The sequence below is a fragment of the Armigeres subalbatus genome, chromosome 3 (genome assembly GCF_024139115.2).
Source record: "Armigeres subalbatus isolate Guangzhou_Male chromosome 3, GZ_Asu_2, whole genome shotgun sequence".
Classification (NCBI taxonomy): Eukaryota; Metazoa; Arthropoda; class Insecta; order Diptera; family Culicidae; genus Armigeres; species Armigeres subalbatus.
The window spans coordinates 251,767,742-251,786,083 of NC_085141.1; the positions used below are offsets into that span (position 1 = coordinate 251,767,742).

Below are 18,342 nucleotides of genomic sequence, written 5' to 3' on the forward strand. Positions count from 1 at the left end.
GGTATGTCCCGTTGGGTTAGTAGGAAGCATTGTCAGGTCAACTTCCACCTATCACAGGGTTTGTCTGAACATGGCTGCTTTAAAAAGTTCCTGCATAGGTTCGGGTTCGCTGATTCTGCGGAGGATCCGAAATGTGTAGGTGAAGTAGATTCGGCAGAGGATGTTGTATCTGCATGCCCGCGATTCGATGTTGAAGGCAATGCCATGTTGCTTGTCAGCGGCATCGGCATGGATACAACCCCAGATAACCTCGTTGAGCGGATGTGTCGGGAAGAGGTTATATGGGATGCAATGAACATAACGTCTCAACAGATTATATCGAAACTACAGCGCTGGAGGCGTCTTGAACAAAACCAGCAGCTGCATTAGAGTCTACTGTGAAATGCAGTGAACACCATGCACACCCCGACAACAAAAACGTTGCGGGTGGGCTGCGGTGACCCCGAAAGAGAGTCAGCAATATTTCCTTTAGCTTGTCTGTACATAATTGTATAGTCATAAGAGGCCGTACACATATTACGTAAGCACTTACGCTCCATATAAATAAAAAATCATTTGTATGAAAAAAATCTTACATGGGGGAGGGGAGATCGAAAAACCCAGAAAAATTGCGTACGTAATAAGTGTACGATCCCTAAGACATTAATCGTAATTTTCCATCTTTCGATACTGGGAGATGGCTTAACCCGGTTGCTAAAAATTACAACAAGTGTTTTATGGTCAGTTATTAGGTAAAATGATTTTCCATACAGAAAACAATAAGTGAGAATTTCCTCATGTCCTAATATTTCTTTGATTTGGTCGAATGCTTGTTGATGATCATAATCTCAGTGAAATTTCATTCCTTTGTGATTAAGTTGGATGGGTGGCTACGTAATTGTTGTCATGTGTGGTATGTAAAGGTTAACAAAGTTAACTAAACCAAGAAAGCTGCGAACTTAAAGCTTCCTTATTGCTTCTAATTTGTCTTTTGCAACTGATATCCCATTTGCTGTTATGGAATAGCTAAGAAAATCTAGGGCTGTTACTTCACACTCTACTTTATAGGAATTGACCATACTATTATACTGTCTTTTCTGTTGATACACTAGGTTAGTTCTGCATTGCAATTTATCAATATCTTTGGCTGGTACGAGAATATCATCAAAGAAGACGATCAGCTATGCAGATTTGCAAATACTGTTTCCATCACTTTTTGGAAAAGCTCAGGTATCGTCGAAAGGCCAAATATGAGCCGTTCGTATCTCATGAGTCCGAAAGGAGAAATGAAGGTCGTGATGTACCTACGTTTCTTACTTAATATAATTTGGAATGCTTGACAAATATTAAGTTTTATAAAAATTGTGCTTCCTCCTAGAATTTTAAAACTATATTATAAAATATAAATTACATATCTAAATTTTATTATAATTAGTCCCATCTATTTTCCGAGTAATTTGCTTAAGCGTCGGAAGGGAGTGCACTTCGCGAATTACAGATTCATTGGCCTCGCGTAGGTAGATCATAAATTATACGCACTTCATTATGACTTTTCCGATTGACTATCATTGGTGAAACCCATTCTGAAGCTTCGTATCTTGTTGTTCTATTTTTTTTCAGTTTTGCTATTGCTAACTCTTTTATAGGGAATAGAATAAGACAGGAGTTATATGTTCATCTACTTCTATGTCAGCCTTAGCCACAATACATATGGCATTTAACATTTGTAATAATCTCTTAATCTTTATAGTTCACACTTACGTTTGATTGATGAGTTGACCTCCAATAGTAGTGAGTACAGAACGTTTTGCAGATCCCAGGTGAAGTAGATCAAATTTATCCGATTTCTTCGCTGGATTAACATCTTCGACCTCAAGAATAAATCGTTTATATTTTCTACGAATGGATTGGTCTATCGGATTTTTTTCTGAATCTTCTTTTTTCTTCCGGAAACAGCAACGAGCGAAATGTCCTCTCGGTCCACAATTATTGCACTTCCGGTTTTTAGCGGGACACGAAGGATCACGTACGCCGTATTTAGCACCTGGTACATTTCCGTCCTGTAAATTTCGTTAGCTTCAAAACTTAGCTTGGTATTTTAAATTTCTTCCCAGTTGCAGTTCTACAGATTCGTGCGTTCCTGCGATGTCTAGGACTTCATTCAACGACAAATCTTTCTCCAAACACCTTCGTCTGAGCTTCGCATCTTTTATTGTACTTACAATTTTAATTTCGATTATGCTCTCAGTTTTTTTCCCGAAATCACAATTGCCGCCTGGTGTTTGAGACGTACAACGAAAGTTTCCAGTTTTCTTGTGGTGTTAGCAATACTTGTCTGAATTTCGGCATTCGAAGACCTTGGACGCACGTGGCACAAAGTAGTCGCCGAGAAGATTCATACACCCAACCGGCGGTTGTCAGATTTTCTAACAATTATGTATAAAAATCTAACAAAACCTGTATAAGAACTGGGCATATGCGAAATTGTTAGATTCTTATACAAAAAATGTAAGCTCTCAAACAAGTATTGTTAGAAAAGCTTACAAAATTGTTAGATTCTTATACAATACTTGTATAAGAATCTAACAATTTCGCATATGCCCAATTCTTATACAGGTTTTGGTAGATTCTTATACAGAATTGTTGGAAAATCTAACATCCGCCGGTTGGGTGTAGCTATACGATACCGATTTTCGATTACATGTTCAGCTTCCGACACCTTCAAGACTATGCTCCGTATGTCAGCACACGCGAACATCATGAGCGTTTTATTTTTCTCCTCGTGGTTGTCGACTTGATAATCTTCTCGCAATAAATTTGAAAAATATATCAAAGGTGCTTCCTAAGCCATATTTCTTTCAGTCGGTTATCTTATCCAGAGTTGTAATTTTTTTGGATGGTATTTGAATTGAAAAGTATTGCGAGAAGATTCAAAAAAACGAACCGGGTCCGACAGTCGACTGTCGGAAAGCTGTTCCGCAAACGTCAAATCACTTGATGCACGGCAAAAATGTTGGTTTATTTTTTCGGTGTGAATGTTAATTATTAAGAACAACGCTAATATGTTACTTTAAACAAGTGTTATATGTCGCTATATTTTTTAAACAAGTTTTATGGTACTTTCAAGGCATTTTGTCATATGATTTTGTGATTTTGAAATATTTTACATTTCTCGAGTATTCTTGAGATCATATCATAGATCATATCAACGATTTTCGTACAGTACATGCCATTTTGAAGTTTCCAAAACTCAGTCTGCTTCTTCTTCTTTGCTCCGGAAAATTAGAAGTTTTCTTTTGTCTAGCAATAATAAAGTTGACATTTATTATCTTTTACCTATTATAGGCAATTGGAAAAACTGTTTACCTAATACCCAAAAAAAAAAGTTCGGTGATTATTATTCAAAAACAAATGATTGGCTTTAATACTGTGTCTATATTATGGAGATAATAACCCCTTTATTGCTAGATGATTAATCTCTAGGATAATTGATTCTTCTTCTTCTTATTGGCATTACATCCCCACACTGAAACAGAGCCGCCTCGCAGCTTAGTGTTCATTAAGCACTTCCACAGTTATTAACTGCGAGGTTTCTAAGCCAGGTTACCATTTTTGCATTCGTGTATCATGAGGCTAACACGATGATACTTTTATGCCCAGGGAAGTCGAGACAATTCCCAATCCGAAAATTGCCTAGACCGGTACCGGGAATCAAACCCAGCCACGCTCAGCGACTTACCGCACGGCTAAGGAGGGCCCAAGATAATTGATTATTGTCAACTTAATCAGATTTAGCAAATAGCAAACGATCCGATTATTTCCACAGATATGACTAACATTAATCCCTTTAAATTTGATTAATTTCCTTTCAGACTTTCGCAATCAGAAAAACAAGCGAGAATTTTCGTCGAATTTCCGCTTCATGACCCACAGTGACTCCTCCAAAGTCTGGAAACCAGTCCTGGGGTTACCGCCGATCAGTGATCTTTTTCTTGCAGAGCCTGCATCACCATCAGCGGGCTGTGCTACGCGATCAAAAGTGTGTTGGTTCGCCGCCGCGCGATCAGCAGCGGCTTTGCCAGTGAGTTTGTGTGTGTGCTCGCGCGCATGCGGCGGAGCGGAGGCGTACACCGCCGCATCATTGAAGAATTACTATCCGCGAAGCGCGGAATACCAATTGCGCAAAATAACATCGGTATGGGTCCCGCGAAGAAAAGTGAACCCTCTAAAGTCGTGAATTCCGTGGCTCGGGAGCATAAAACTCGCGACAGCGACTGAATGCCCGTGTACAAACGTTCCTTTACAAGAAGAAAAGAAATAATCCGCCTTGCTTCGACAATTCGCGGGAGTGAGGTTTTATTCAGTGGAGGACGACAACAAAACAGGGACAACGGTTGCCATTTGGTGCAACTGTTCGTTCTATGTGGGAGCGGCTGGCAGTGGATGTGGACGAGAAGCAGCAGGGAGTCAACCAACAGTGTAAATAAGAAATTCATGTGAGTTCAACGACGGTGCATGCAGCGAACAACGAACGCGAGTGCAAGAAGAAAGTAACGTGAACTGGAGTTTTCCATAGGGATATGACAAAAGGCATTCGCTGTGGGAGTGCCGTATATTAAAGGTTAGTGTTGATTTTGTTTAAACTTTAATGTAGCGCAATTCGGTACATATTTCTGCAGTTTATATTAATAGCTGGATTTGGTTTTCCTTGGGTGTTACCGTTAGTATTAATTAGTCGTGCACTGTACAACTTTTTTCAGTGTTATAAGATAAAGCTTAGATTGAAAAACCTGTTCCATATTTTGCTTAAATGATCTAGTCTGGGGTTGGATATTGTGTTGTATGGAGTGAGCCACATGAATGTTTCATGAGAAACATCACTGGGTTACCAGAGACTTAATAATGAATTGAAAAGTTTCAATCTTCCCATAAACTCCTTTCTTCAATCTAAGCACCAGTGTTTTGCATAATAGGAAATCACAAAGTCTTTCCGTTTATGACCCCACAAGATGACCGCTGAGTGTAAATTTGATTAAGCATTAAGGATTTTTTAAGCAAACATTTATCCAGCGGCAACGGATTAACTTTACACTGTTCTATCTGTTCCACTGCGATGTGGATATACAACCAGTAAAAGAGGTTCTTTGAGCAAACATTAATTTGAATTAGTCACAACTTGTGATCGGTTGACATGATAACAACATCGCTAATAGGTGCGATGATGATGATCTATTTTATTAGTTCAGAGGCTTAATAAGCGATTCAAACACACTAATGAAGTCCAGACCATAACGAATGCGCGTGGGCCAATCCAATTAACTCCATCGAATGAATCAAAGCATAGCCCACCAACGAACGGAACAAACTGCGATGATGATGTAACTGCGACCGCACTAATCGTTTTCTTCTATCATCCCAATGCCCACCAACCAAATGTTTTCATTCTGACGGATGGATGCTGTTGCACCCGAGTGCCAATAAATTAAATCTTTCGGTATGAATATTAATAGCTCATTATGGGCGTTCGGTTCGGTAACTCTTCTACGTAGAAAGGTGGTTGATATTATTGCTGGATTGTGGATGAACCACCGCCACGCGTATGGACATGGGGCCATTTCGGTGGTTGACCTTGCGGAGCACGCTAATTACCGGACGAAATGTGGATCGGAAACCACTCTCGAAGCGTATGCGCCCGCGATGGTGATTTTTCTGCTTCTGCGAGTTACGGGGTCTTGTACCGGGGATCATTACAGCACTCACAGCAATCAGTACGCGCGCGGTGCGGTCGCTTGGCGATTACTAGGCGGGCCATGGACGTTAGATTGGTCCAGCTGGCATTAATCTTTTTAATTAGTTTCTGAAACATGGGGCTTTTTTTATTAGCCAAGCTTTGCGTAATTTTAATTATGATAGAAATAAAAGTCTAGTGAGGTCGGTGAAGAGAATTTATAAGATGTCCAGTTTTGCTTTCATGGAACTATTTCGGACGGAAATATTAGGTGCCACTTAATAGGAATGAACCTAAATCTTTTAGTCCCGCAACATAAGTTCTAGGAATTGTTGCCAGATTGGTAATATTTGATTTGATTTTGTTTTTTAATCGAATTTCGTGCTCAATTTAAACCACTGATGTAAACTAGTATATAGCACATTGTCTACGCTCCGGGGCTGAAAAATAATCTTCAAAAGTAAAAACAAATAGCCTGTGTTCGTATCCGCATAACTCAAAAACGGCTGGATGGATTTTCTTCATTCCTTGAACAGTTACATTCACTATTGTTTCCGACGGGTTTATATGACATTTCCTCATGCGAAAATTATTAGTAAAGATGAGTAATTCGTGAAAAACTGAAATTAAGAACCGTATGAAAACTTTGCATGGGCAGTTCACAACGCGCAATTTCGCCTACTATGCAGGGCAACGTCTGCCGGGTCGACTAGTCTAAATATAAAAAATAGTTTTCATATCCTTTGAGGCAACATAACTTCCGAACGGATGGACCGATCTGCAAGATTTCTTCACTAATCGATGCGTCTTGGGATCAACTGTGTTTATATACTTTACCGCTCATAAAAAAATCTACCCCTCCGCTTGTATTTAATTGCAACAAAAAATGAGCGCCAGATAGTCACCTAAGAAAAAAATACCGCCAGAAAAAAAGCTACTTTGATATTTTCGAAAATTTCGTCGCCACGTGGTGGATTGTGGCGATGAATGCTTTGATAGCACGTGCTTTTTGTAATGCGGAGAAATTTATCACATCTACGAGAGCCTTGGAAAATGATTACAAAAGTTGTCATTTGTTGCAAGGCACAATATGTACATGAAACGATAAAATATTCCGATTGGAAAGCTGAGCAAATGTAATAATAATCAGAGGCGACTCGTCCATACGTTCTACCTGTTCATGGAACAGGTAACCATTTTTAGGTCAGAAGTAGGAAATTAATGTCTTGGCAATTAATTATTAGGGCAAATAATTTACTCAGTAATTTTTTTTAAACAAAGTGTCACGTAATATTTCCAATGATTTCAACATCTAAACATCTAAAGAAACAAAATATTTCTAAGGCTGATCAAGTTAACGCCACATGCTTGGCGTACAGTCAAATTGCAGCTAAATGTGTGTTTCTCCGACACACCACACCCCATCACATAGAAAGCTTTTGCCAGTCGTACGATCCATAATGAAGAACCAACAGCAGCGCTACCGTCAAATTTAAAGTTCTGCGGCATGGCAAATGTTTTGAATAATTTCCTCTTTGGTATGGTCACTCGTTCTCCGCGCGCAGAGAACCAGCGTAAGCGTTGCCAGCTTTCTCCGTTTCCTCACATCATCCTCTTTCGCATGCGAAGCAAGCACGTTTAGATGCAAGTTCTGCTATGCGCGCAGGAGTCAAACCCGTTCGACGCGCTGCGAGAACAATCAACGAAGCGACGCACCTTCGGTTAGACTCGATCGTAGTGTCGGGCTTGTGCTTTGCCGAAAGGCGCACGCGCACCACGCACGCTTTCGTTCATACTCCGATGATTGGAAACAGTTTGATTTTCTTTTTTCTCCTGATGAATATGCAATGCATCAAGAACAATAAAATTAATGTTTGCGTTTTCAAAAGAGACATTAAATAATGCTTTTTTACGAATACTCAAAATCAATCAGAAAAAGGTATAGTTTTCACTAAATTTGAAAAATTAAATAATTGGAACACATTTCAGCTTCTAAATGTGACTCATTGGTCGTCACAGTCTGGGGTCGCATCAAACAATAATTGTTTATTATTATAATTATTATACTTATTATTATTATTATTAATTATACTAATAATGGTTAATAACATTTGTTTTATAGCAACAAAATATGTGGGAGTTTAAATATTAGCGGCGATGGGACCCGTGTACCCCGAATGGTGGAATGAGCCGATTTAAAAGATCTCTAATCTGAGCAATATCCAGTTATTGCCAACTGTTACCAAGGGGCCGTCCACAAAGTACGTCACGCCTCTAGGGGGAGGGGGGGTTCAGAGCAGCGTGACGATCCATACAAAAATTTTAGAGGTGTATTACAAAAAGTGTGACGAAGGGGGGAGGGGGGGGGGTTGGGATGAAAATCGCCGATTTTTGCGTGACATACTTTATGGATCTTCCCCAAGTTAGATTTTAGACGATTTGCGAGAGTTTAAAATTTTAAGTGCATCTAAATTTAAAACATTTTCGTAACAAAAGAGATTAATAAGCTATTTATTGTTTTGTAAATCCTTTTTATTTAAATTGTTTTTTTTTCTTCTAATATTTGGTTAAATTGTTCAAAAAAAGGTTTCAATATTAGATGAAATGCACAACTTTCATTCGTAACCACTCAGCTTGATGAATATTTTTTATCAGCATGGTAGAACAGGTGTAGCAAAAGTCCACGAGACGCCCCATTAATAATACGTTTTCGTGAATTCTGAAGAAAACCATCAAGCTCGAACTAGAATCGATCTAGAGGGCGACGCTGTAATCAACTAAACGATTGACAGGTCAAAACAACAATACGAGCAAGATCGGGCTGGTTCGTCTAGTCTTTCGTCTTCTTCTTTCCTATACATATTGATGATGATGATGATGATGATGATACTACCATCTATTGTAGCAAGGCACCTGCCAATAGCACTGGCCATAGGGGAACTGGGGGTAGGACGCCCACGTTAAGGAAAATGCCATTTTTATCAATGAAAACCACCATTTCAGCCAGTTTTCATCAGCGCATACTGAAGAACAGCATATCTGCGACTGACTACCGATAACAGATATCTAATTGTCCATTTTATTGCACAGAAATTTGATTTTTAAAAAGCACCCGAAAAAAATGATTTTGAAACCATGCGGGGTGAGATGCGCCAGTGGATGGGTTAAAACGCGCATGTGCTTATCGTACTGATTTTCATTTTAATTGCCTACATTAAGGCAATTAACCGAATGTTTCAGCTGTTTCGGTCATACGAAATGAGCATGGGCGTAATGCCCCACACCGACCTCAGAAGTTTGAAGGCACATAAAATCGTTTTAAAACCATTTTTGACGACGATTTCGTGTGGAACATAAAGAACACGAGTAAGCAGCATGGCTCATGGCTCAATTATTAATTTATCAATGTATAACAGCGACAGAAAGACTAAATTCCACCGAGCTAGAATTGCATCAAAACACGCAAAAATCGTTTTTCGAGTTTTTATGTATAACTAGAGAAAAATCATGAAATATATGTATCCAATGGCAATATTTTTCATTGCTTTATCGTATAGACTATTGAAAATAATCAAAATGGGGATATTTAACCTTATTCAGGGGTGGCGCGTTTTAACCCCTATGGGCGTGCTACCCCCACTTCCCCTATCTGATAAACGATTTGATCATGTTTATATTATTGTGTGTATTATATAAAAATTAGTTTGCTTTTTTTGGATGGCCCGATTTGCATGATTTCTTAACTAATCGATTTGTCTTGGGATCAGCTGTGTTTGTACATACTAAGAGTTACGGAGAGCGTTGGAAAATTGTCAAAATGCAACGGCTTTATGAGTTCTGAAGGAAGCCATCGAGATGGAATCGATCTAGAGTGCGACGCTGCAATCAATTAAATGATTAACATATCGAAAACGAAACCCGAGCGAGATCGGGCAGGTTCGCCTTGTCTAATCTATATAAAAATGAATTCACATTTCCTTTGAAGCAATATAACTCATGAACGGTTGGATCGATTTGATGTTTATGTGTTTGTGTTTAAATATATATGCAAAAAGATCGCAAATTTGACGGAGAAAGTTAAAAAATCATTACAATACAATAATAGGGTGAGTTGTAATGAAACCTAATGCGATCGCACGGATATTGATCTAAATTCCGGCGTCGCAAAAAAAAACTCATAAAGTCACATTTATCATTCAAGAACAGCCCCGAGAAACGCAGGGTACCTACGTTCTGCTAGTTTTAGAAATAAAAACATCTGATTTCCAACTTTCTCACTTCATCCAAACGCAACTGTGTCGATGTCAATCTTCTTACTTTTCCAAAAGAGTATATTCAAATTTTCACCTATCTGGAAATCATCACTGCTCCATCATATATTGTTTGTAACAAACAACATGACGCAAATTTATTTTATCTCACACACTTCAATTCTATTTATTCATTTCATCCACTAAGATCCATTAAAAATAATAAAAAAGCATTTTAAAAATGTTTGTCCAATCAAAAATAAAAGCCACTACGGTTTATCCATTGCTAGCCATTACGTGCTGTAAAATTCACCTGAAGCATTTTTTATATGATAGTACTAGAATATACAAACGCAAAAAAAAGCACCCAACCAGCATGAGATCTAATTCATGGATTCGGGAACACCAGTCACGTTTTCCAGAATATTCCAGAAAACGTGACTGTTGTTCCCGAATCCGTGACTAAATATACAACAGGTTCTAGTTCTAGGTTCGAGTTAGTGAATATTTTTTGCATATTTCATAAATATTCTATCTCTCTCAAACGAAAAAAAAATATATTAAATAATGCGATATTCCTCCAGGGATTCGGAAAAGAATCCTTTAGTGAGTCCGACGGGAATGTTCTAGAGATTCCGACGAGAATCTCCAAAGATTTCGACGAGAATCCTCCAAGCATACCGAAGAGAACCTCCAAGGATTCTGTCGGGAATGAGAACCTTCTAGAGATTTCAAATGGAATTCTTGAGAAATTCCGACGCAAATATTCGAGGAATTCCGAAAGAAATGTTCCAAGAGTTCCGACTGTAGGCATATGGTTTGCTGGGCAATGTTCCAGGGAAGTAAAAGCAAATCGTCGAAGTATTCCGAAGCAATCTGTCGAGTGATTCTGAAGCAAATCTTGGAGGGACTCCAGGAATTCCGTAAAGAATCCTCCAGTGATTCCGAAGGAAATCCTAAAAGGATGTTGAAGCAAACCGTTGAGGGATTCCGAAGCAAATCATCATAGGATTTCAAAGCAATTCGTCGAGGGCTTTCAAAATAAATCGTCAGAGGAATTCCTAATCAAATTTCGAGGGATTTCGAGGCGAAACGTCGAGACTCCGAATTAAATATTCATGGATTCCGAAGCAAATCGTCAAAGTATTCTAAAATAAACTGTTAAGGTATTTCAAAGCAAATCTTATAATGATTTCGTAACAAATCTTCGAACGAATCCGGAGGAATTTCGAAGCAGATCAATGTGAGATTTTGAAGCAAATCATCCATGGATTACAAAAGGTATCCCTCAACAATACCGAAAAGAATCCAGTGTAAATTCTTCTGGATTCCAGTTGGAAACCTTTAATGATTTTGGAAGGAATTCTTTAGAGGTTCTAAAGAGAATTCTTCTCGGAGTCTGATGTGAATTCTTCTCCGATCCTGATGAGAATTTTTCTCGAATGCTGATGGGAATTGTGGAGATTATCATGCCGCTAGGCAAGCAAAAGACTGCTGATAAACTATCTAATAAACAAACTGATCGAAGGATTTTTTTCATGGTTCTCGATCAGGAAGCAAAGAATGAATATAAAATAGTCCATTGACGGCTCTGACCGCTTCCAGGATCTACGGATTGGCCCCGGGGAACCTGTGGAAGGGAACATTTAAGTTTTAGCACCAAAACCAGCCATTCGACAGCTCTTCATTCATGGTTATCGATCAGGAAGCGAAGTACGAAAATAAAATGGATCATTGACGGCTCTGACCGCTTCCAGGACCCACGGATTGCCCCGAGGAACCTGTGGAAGGGGACATTTTAGTTTCTACACCAAAATCAATCATTCGACAGCTCTTCTTTCATATAAGGAAAGTATGAATATGAAATGCACCATTGATTACTCACCGCTCTCAGGACCTACAGATTCCCCCCGGAAAACCAGTGGAAAGGAACATTTAAGTTGCAGCACCATAACCAATAACTCGACTGCTTTTTTTTTCGTGATTTTTTATCAGAAAGCGAAGTATGAGTATAAATTGGACCATTAATAGATCTGACCGCTTCCAGGACTTAAGGATTGCCCCGGGGGAACTGTGGAAGGGAACATTTTAGTTTAGGCATCAAAACCAGTCATTCGACGGCTCTTTTTTACGGTTTTCGATCAGGAAGCGAAGTATGAATATAAAATGGACCATTGACGGCTCTGACGGCTCTCAGGAACTACTGATTTCCCCAGGATTATCTGTGAAAATAATAGTTTTCTGATCAGGAAACCAGGTATAAATATGAAATGCCAGGATCATCTTAAATATATTACCCGAATCATTTTTGCCTTTCTCGTACAACAAAGTTATACCGAACACACTTAAATAATTTCACAGATTTCGGTGAATTTTGCTTCACTTCACCGAAATCTCAACAGCAGATTTGTTCGGTAATTATTTCACCGATTTTCTGCGGTATTTTCCTTTGTTCAACTGTCAAAACCACAAAAAATCTGTACATTTTTTACCGAACGGTTCTGCTGTTGAGATTTCGGTGAAATTTCACAGAAATCTGCGATTTATTTTAAGTGTGAAAGGCTATCATTTCACTCTGAAAACGAACTTTTAACAGGAACATCTGATAGTAAAGTTTCTTATACCATTCGACTCAGTTTGATGAATCGAGGTGATGTGTGTGTGTGTGTATGTGTGTGTGTATGTTTGTGTGTCTGTATGGTCACTTTTTCAACCTTAAAAACTCACACGATTTTCATGTACTTAGACTCAACTGATTTTATCGCAACAAGTTGCATTCCGCAGAGCCACTCTTCTAATTACATGCTATTTAATTTCATCAAGATTGATTAATGCGTTCGCAGCTGACAAGGAAAATGGTTTAGGCAGTTTTCCATTTTTCCCATATAATCGGGACTACGAGCATTGATCAGCTACCATGCTATAATATAAATTAGGTTCGCTCGATGGGTTAGAAACCTCGCTACGGCAATATCGATAACGCTAACGCAACGAGCAAAGCTTTTCAAAGCTTGCAATGTGAAAACTTATCGACGAACAACGTACGCGCTTTTGAGTGTAGAGCCGACTCGATGATGTTTATTGCCATTATACTTTATCGGAGCATTCGCACCAACACAGTTGTAAGTATCATCGTTGGCAACAGAAATTGCACTCGATAACGACACGATTAACTGCTGGTTCGTACGCTCCGTGGCCATGGTGGTGTTTGCGTTTGTTTTGTGTCATACATTGGAAGGGGAAAAAGAGGGGTTTCATTGATGCTTCAACATGCTGTTTGGTTTGGGTGGTGTGTGGTATGATGGGTGGTGTGGAGTTATGGTGAAGTTTGGGTGATTTCAAGGGCAAATTTGGATACTCCCGATTATTTTTTTACACGGGGGATGCGGTCCGTGTAAAAAAGTTTTCGGTTCAAAATTTGAAAATCCGTGTAAAAAAAGGTTTATGATTTCTCGACAAGTCATGCAAAATGAAGGAACTTTGCAAAAAAATTGTATGGGATTTTTTTTACACGGCCGTGTAAAAAAAATCAGTGTAAAAACAGAATCGGATGTATAGTTTTCGTTTTATACATCTCCTTATTTCCATATTATATTATGTATGCGGTTTTGTGTGTCTTCAATTTATATTTAGGAATCGTTCAAAAATGGCATCGGGGCCTTGGCGAAGGGGGGTGGGGGTGTCGATCGTCATAACTTGATTATAACATAATGTATTATGCTTATTTTACAGAAAAACAAATTTGCCAACATTTTTGGTAGATAGGAATTGGAAAAAAACGAAGTTACCACCTTCAGTATATCTTGATTTAATCGAGAAAGGCATCGTCACCGCTAGGTGGATTAATTTGAGTTTTTTTTTTCAGTTTTATTACTGCCTACTTCATATTTCGCTTCCGGATCAAAATCCATGGAAAAAGAGCCGTTGTTTGACAAATTTTGGTGCTAAAACTAAAATGTCCCCTTCCAAAGGTTCCCTGGACCAACCTGTAGGTCCAGAAAGCGGTCAGAGCCCTCAATGGTCCCTTTTATATTCATTATTAGATTCCTAATCGAAACCACTAGAAAAGAGCTGTCGCATGACTGGTTATGGTGCTTAAAATAAAATGTCCCCTTCCACAGATTCCCCAGGGGCAATCCGTGGGTCCTGGAAGCGGCCAGATCCGTCAATGGACCATTTTATATTCATACTTCGCTTTCTAATCGAATATCGAATGACTGGTTTTAGTGCTAAAACTAAAATGTACTCATTCACAGGTACGTCGGGGGCAATAAGTAGGTCCTGGAAGCGGTCCGAGCCTGATCGAAATCCATGAAAGAAGAGTCTTCAAATGACTGGGTTTGATGCTAAAACTAAAATGTCCCCTTCCGCAGGTTCCCCGGGGGCCAATCCGTAGGTCCTGGAAGAGGTCAGAGCCGACAATGGACCATTTTATATTCATACTTTGCTTACTAATCGAAAACCATGATAAAAGAGCCGTCGAATGACTGGTTTTGGTGCTAAAACTTAAATGTCCCCAATCACAGGTTCCCCGGGGACATCCCAGCGACTCCAGGATCCGTTTATTCAATTGGTTTTTCATTCTTGACACATTAGACGCCTTCTGGAATAAAATCATAGTGGACGATCTATCAAAAAGCGAGATTCAAATGAAGTTGTGGCCTGACCCCTTTGATAAGTATCGATCGGAACCGATTATAAAGAAATGGCCATATCTCACTTGATTCTGGTCCGATTCCAAATCTCAATATCTGGTTCCAATCAGCAAGAGTCCTACTTCATTTATGGTTACTAATATTATTCAATTTTTAACCACAACTTCTCCTAATATCCACCTCAAATTTACGGTTTTGAACCAACCTCCGAAAAACCCGGAATATCTCCGGAATCCGGTGGCCATAGTCGGTTTCATGGACATACCGTCAAACTGCATTAATTTTCTAGTTCGGGCATGCCTGAATTGTCAAAATCGAATGATAACTAAGATAGTTACAACACATCTAATTTTACTCAAAATTTGCCTATCCTAATTATTTTGTCCATCCCCTGTAGCTCGCTTGCGATTCCGCAGAGAAAGCATCGCGCTTGATTTTTTCACGCAGAATAGCATCGTTTCTCCTATTTGTTGAAAATGATTTTGATCCTATAAGCGTCTAAACCCAATCGAAGCCTATTTTATGTTTGCGTATGGATTTATATAACATTGTTTTATTAGGCAAAAAAAGTTAATGCAATTAATTCAAAGAAAAATACCACGTAGAGCCCTTGTCTGTCGTACCCCACTACGAATTTCTTCCTCTTGTTGTGCATTTCAATGTCTGTCGTTAATCCCTTCCGTATGTTTTCCTCACGTTGTTGTCTCTCAAGAAAAAGTTTGTTTGTCCCGTTACAGATCTGAAACATCGCAAAGAATCTCAGCTTTGTGAACATCAGCATCGTAACTACTTAAGTACCCTAAAATTCCTTCCTTTCCTACTATATTAATGTATTCGCTAACCTCGACCAAACCGCGAGTCTTTCGGTTCCCCAAAACTAACACTATGTATAAGAATCAAGAAATGTATTATGCAAATCGCGAGTGAAATCATGAACGATGCATTGGGACTAGAGTCGAGTTTGCTTTGACGCGCGCTTGATTTGAATCGTGGATGATATTTGAGTTTTTCCCAACACTGACTGCTCGCTTCTAATCTTTTGCTTTTGTTTTTACACTACTCTCTCATACTTCTCACTTCTTATTTTTCACTTCACACTACTCAATTCTCACTTGTTACTGCACATACCTCACTACTCAGTACTCACTTCCATTTCTTAGTACTCACTTCTCACTCTTTTTTAACATCTCATTTCTCACTTCTCAACTCAAACATTTCACGCCTCACTTCACACACAGAATCCTATTTCAACTGTTTTTATTGAACGGCTACTCAGTCTTACAATTTTACAACGAGTTTATTATTTCCAACGTTTCGGCACGAGGATTGTTTATTTTTCAAGGGAAAAAAAATGTTCTGTTGTATGTTGTCGTATGTTATTCTTTTTTCCAAATTTAATATGTTTACTACGACAAACAACAGAAATCCCAAGTTACAATTTCCATGATTGTAGTTTTTATTCATTTCTTATAGCGGATTTAAGACAGCAGTCGCCATGCATAGTCTTCTTCATCTTTTTCTTATTAGCATTACATCCCCACACTGGGACAGAGCCGCCTCGCAGCATAGTGTTCATTGAGCACTTCCACAGTTTTTAACTGCGAGGTTTCTAAGCCAGGTTACCATTTTTGCATTCGTATATTATATCATGAGGCTAGCACGATGATACTTTTCTGTCCAGGTAAGTCGATTTCCAATCCGAAAATTGCCTAGACGGGCACCGGGAATCGAACCCAGCCACCCTTAGCGTGGTCTTGCTTTGTAGCCGCGCGTCTTACCGCACGGCTAGTATTGCCATCAATAAACTTCCAACAAATCTGCTGAAAAAGCTTCAAACGTCAAATACCGATTGATCTTAATAAGTCCAATTTTCAAAGCTCGATCAAAGCCACAATGTCTGGTCAAATGAATAACCCCAATAAGAATATTTGCATTGCAAAGAGTTTACAACGGTGTTTAATAAGCATTTTTTTTCTGATCGTAAACTATTATGACCATGTTGAAAACAGAGAAGCATTTTCAAGTCATTGAAAATTATCACTGAAATTCATGATAAGACGGCGTTTTCGCCACGAAAAACATGTTTTTGGTAGTTGATTTCAATTACATCACAACAAACCTTTATCAGAAACCGAACACAATACGACAAGAATCATTTGCCCTGCATGCGCTGATATTTCCGAGAATATGATGCTGTTTTTGTAATCAGAGTTAGATTCTCGAATATTTTCGTAAAAGCAGAAACTACGATAGCATGAAACCGAAATTTGCTGTAAAGATAATGAAAAATAACGGATTGAAAAGTTTAGCAACAAAATTGGATCTTTGTCATTATTATCTCCGACAAAAACAAAGCTTTGTCGTTGGTTCTCTTTTGTCGCTTATTTCGCATGTGCATCCAAGAAAAAATAATTCCCTGATAAAGGACTAAAAAAAAGTGGTTTTTAATCTTATTTTTGCACAAGCTTTCTCCATGAAATCGAACACGCACCTCATGTCCATGGAAATACATTGGAAAACCTGTCTCAAAAATAATATTTTGAAGTCATCCTCATCATGATTTTCACCAACACTTTATTTTGTTATTATTTTTCTGCGAAATTTTGTTTTTAATTTTTTCAATTCCCTTTTTTGCGGGTGGTTTAACACGAATTCTCTTATAAAAGGTTTATAGCAGTTATCTAGAGAGTTGGCCATATGTTGCTCTTATAGTGGTCATCAGAAGGTTGTCTTGTAGTAGTTTTATTGTTAGTTCTTAAAATCTTGCGGGCAGCAGGGACTATGTCCAAGGGCTTGACGATCCCTCCCCAGGCCATCTGCGAGTTGTGGGGCTTGGCTAGGATGTGGTGGGGTTTGACAGTGGGCCCTGTTAAACCTCTATAAAAAGCTGCATGTATCCGCAAGTAGGCCCCACCAAAGCGACCGTGTGCCGCTCAAAGCGCACAAGCCCAAGTCCTGGTGTTAGGTGGGACGCTAAACAGCCCTGACACGACGGCCCTCCGACGAGACAGGAGGTTTTCGCAGGCCCAATAAGCCACCTAGAAAACCAATCATTACGAACAATATAAGAGATAATGCGACTCGATATAATCGGCAAAGACCTAGGCGACGAATACAGGATCACGATTGGAAGCTTGGAACATGGAATTGCAAGTCGCTAGGTTTCGCAGGTTGCGACAGGATGATCTACGATGAATTACATCCCCGCAACTTCGACGTCGTGGCGCTGCAGGAGATTTGCTGGACAGGACAGAAAGTGTGGAAAAGCGGGCATCGAGCGGCTACCTTCTACCAAAGCTGTGGCACCACCAACGAGCTGGGAACCGGCTTCATAGTGCTGGGTAAGATGCGCCAACGCGTGATTGGGTGGCAGCCAATCAACGCAAGGATGTGCAAGCTGAGGATTGAAGGCCGTTTCTTCAACTATAGCATCATCAACGTGCACTGCCCACACGAAGGAAGACCCGACGACGAGAAAGAAGCGTTCTACGCACAGCTGGAGCAGACATACGATGGATGCCCACTGCGGGACGTTAAAATCGTCATCGGTGACATGAACGCACAGGTAGGAAGGGAGGAAATGTATAAACCGGTCATCGGACCGGATAGTCTGCACACCGTATCGAATGACAACGGCCAACGATGCATAAACTTTGCAGCCTCCCGCGGAATGGTAGTCCGAAGCACCTTCTTTCCCCGCAAAAATATCCACAAGGCCACATGGAGATCA

The 18,342-nt window shown here is 39.5% G+C and overlaps 1 protein-coding gene across 2 annotated transcripts in view; it reads left to right on the forward strand.

The window, feature by feature from the left end:
* The first annotated feature begins 3,855 nt into the window (after positions 1–3,855).
* LOC134223510 (uncharacterized) overlaps positions 3,856–18,342 on the forward strand; it is a 206,288-nt gene continuing 191,801 nt past the window's right edge. For both annotated transcript variants that reach the window (XM_062702671.1, XM_062702670.1), the window contains exon 1: positions 3,856–4,600. The gene's annotated coding sequence lies outside the window, so the exon portion shown is untranslated. The remainder of the gene's footprint in view (positions 4,601–18,342) is intronic.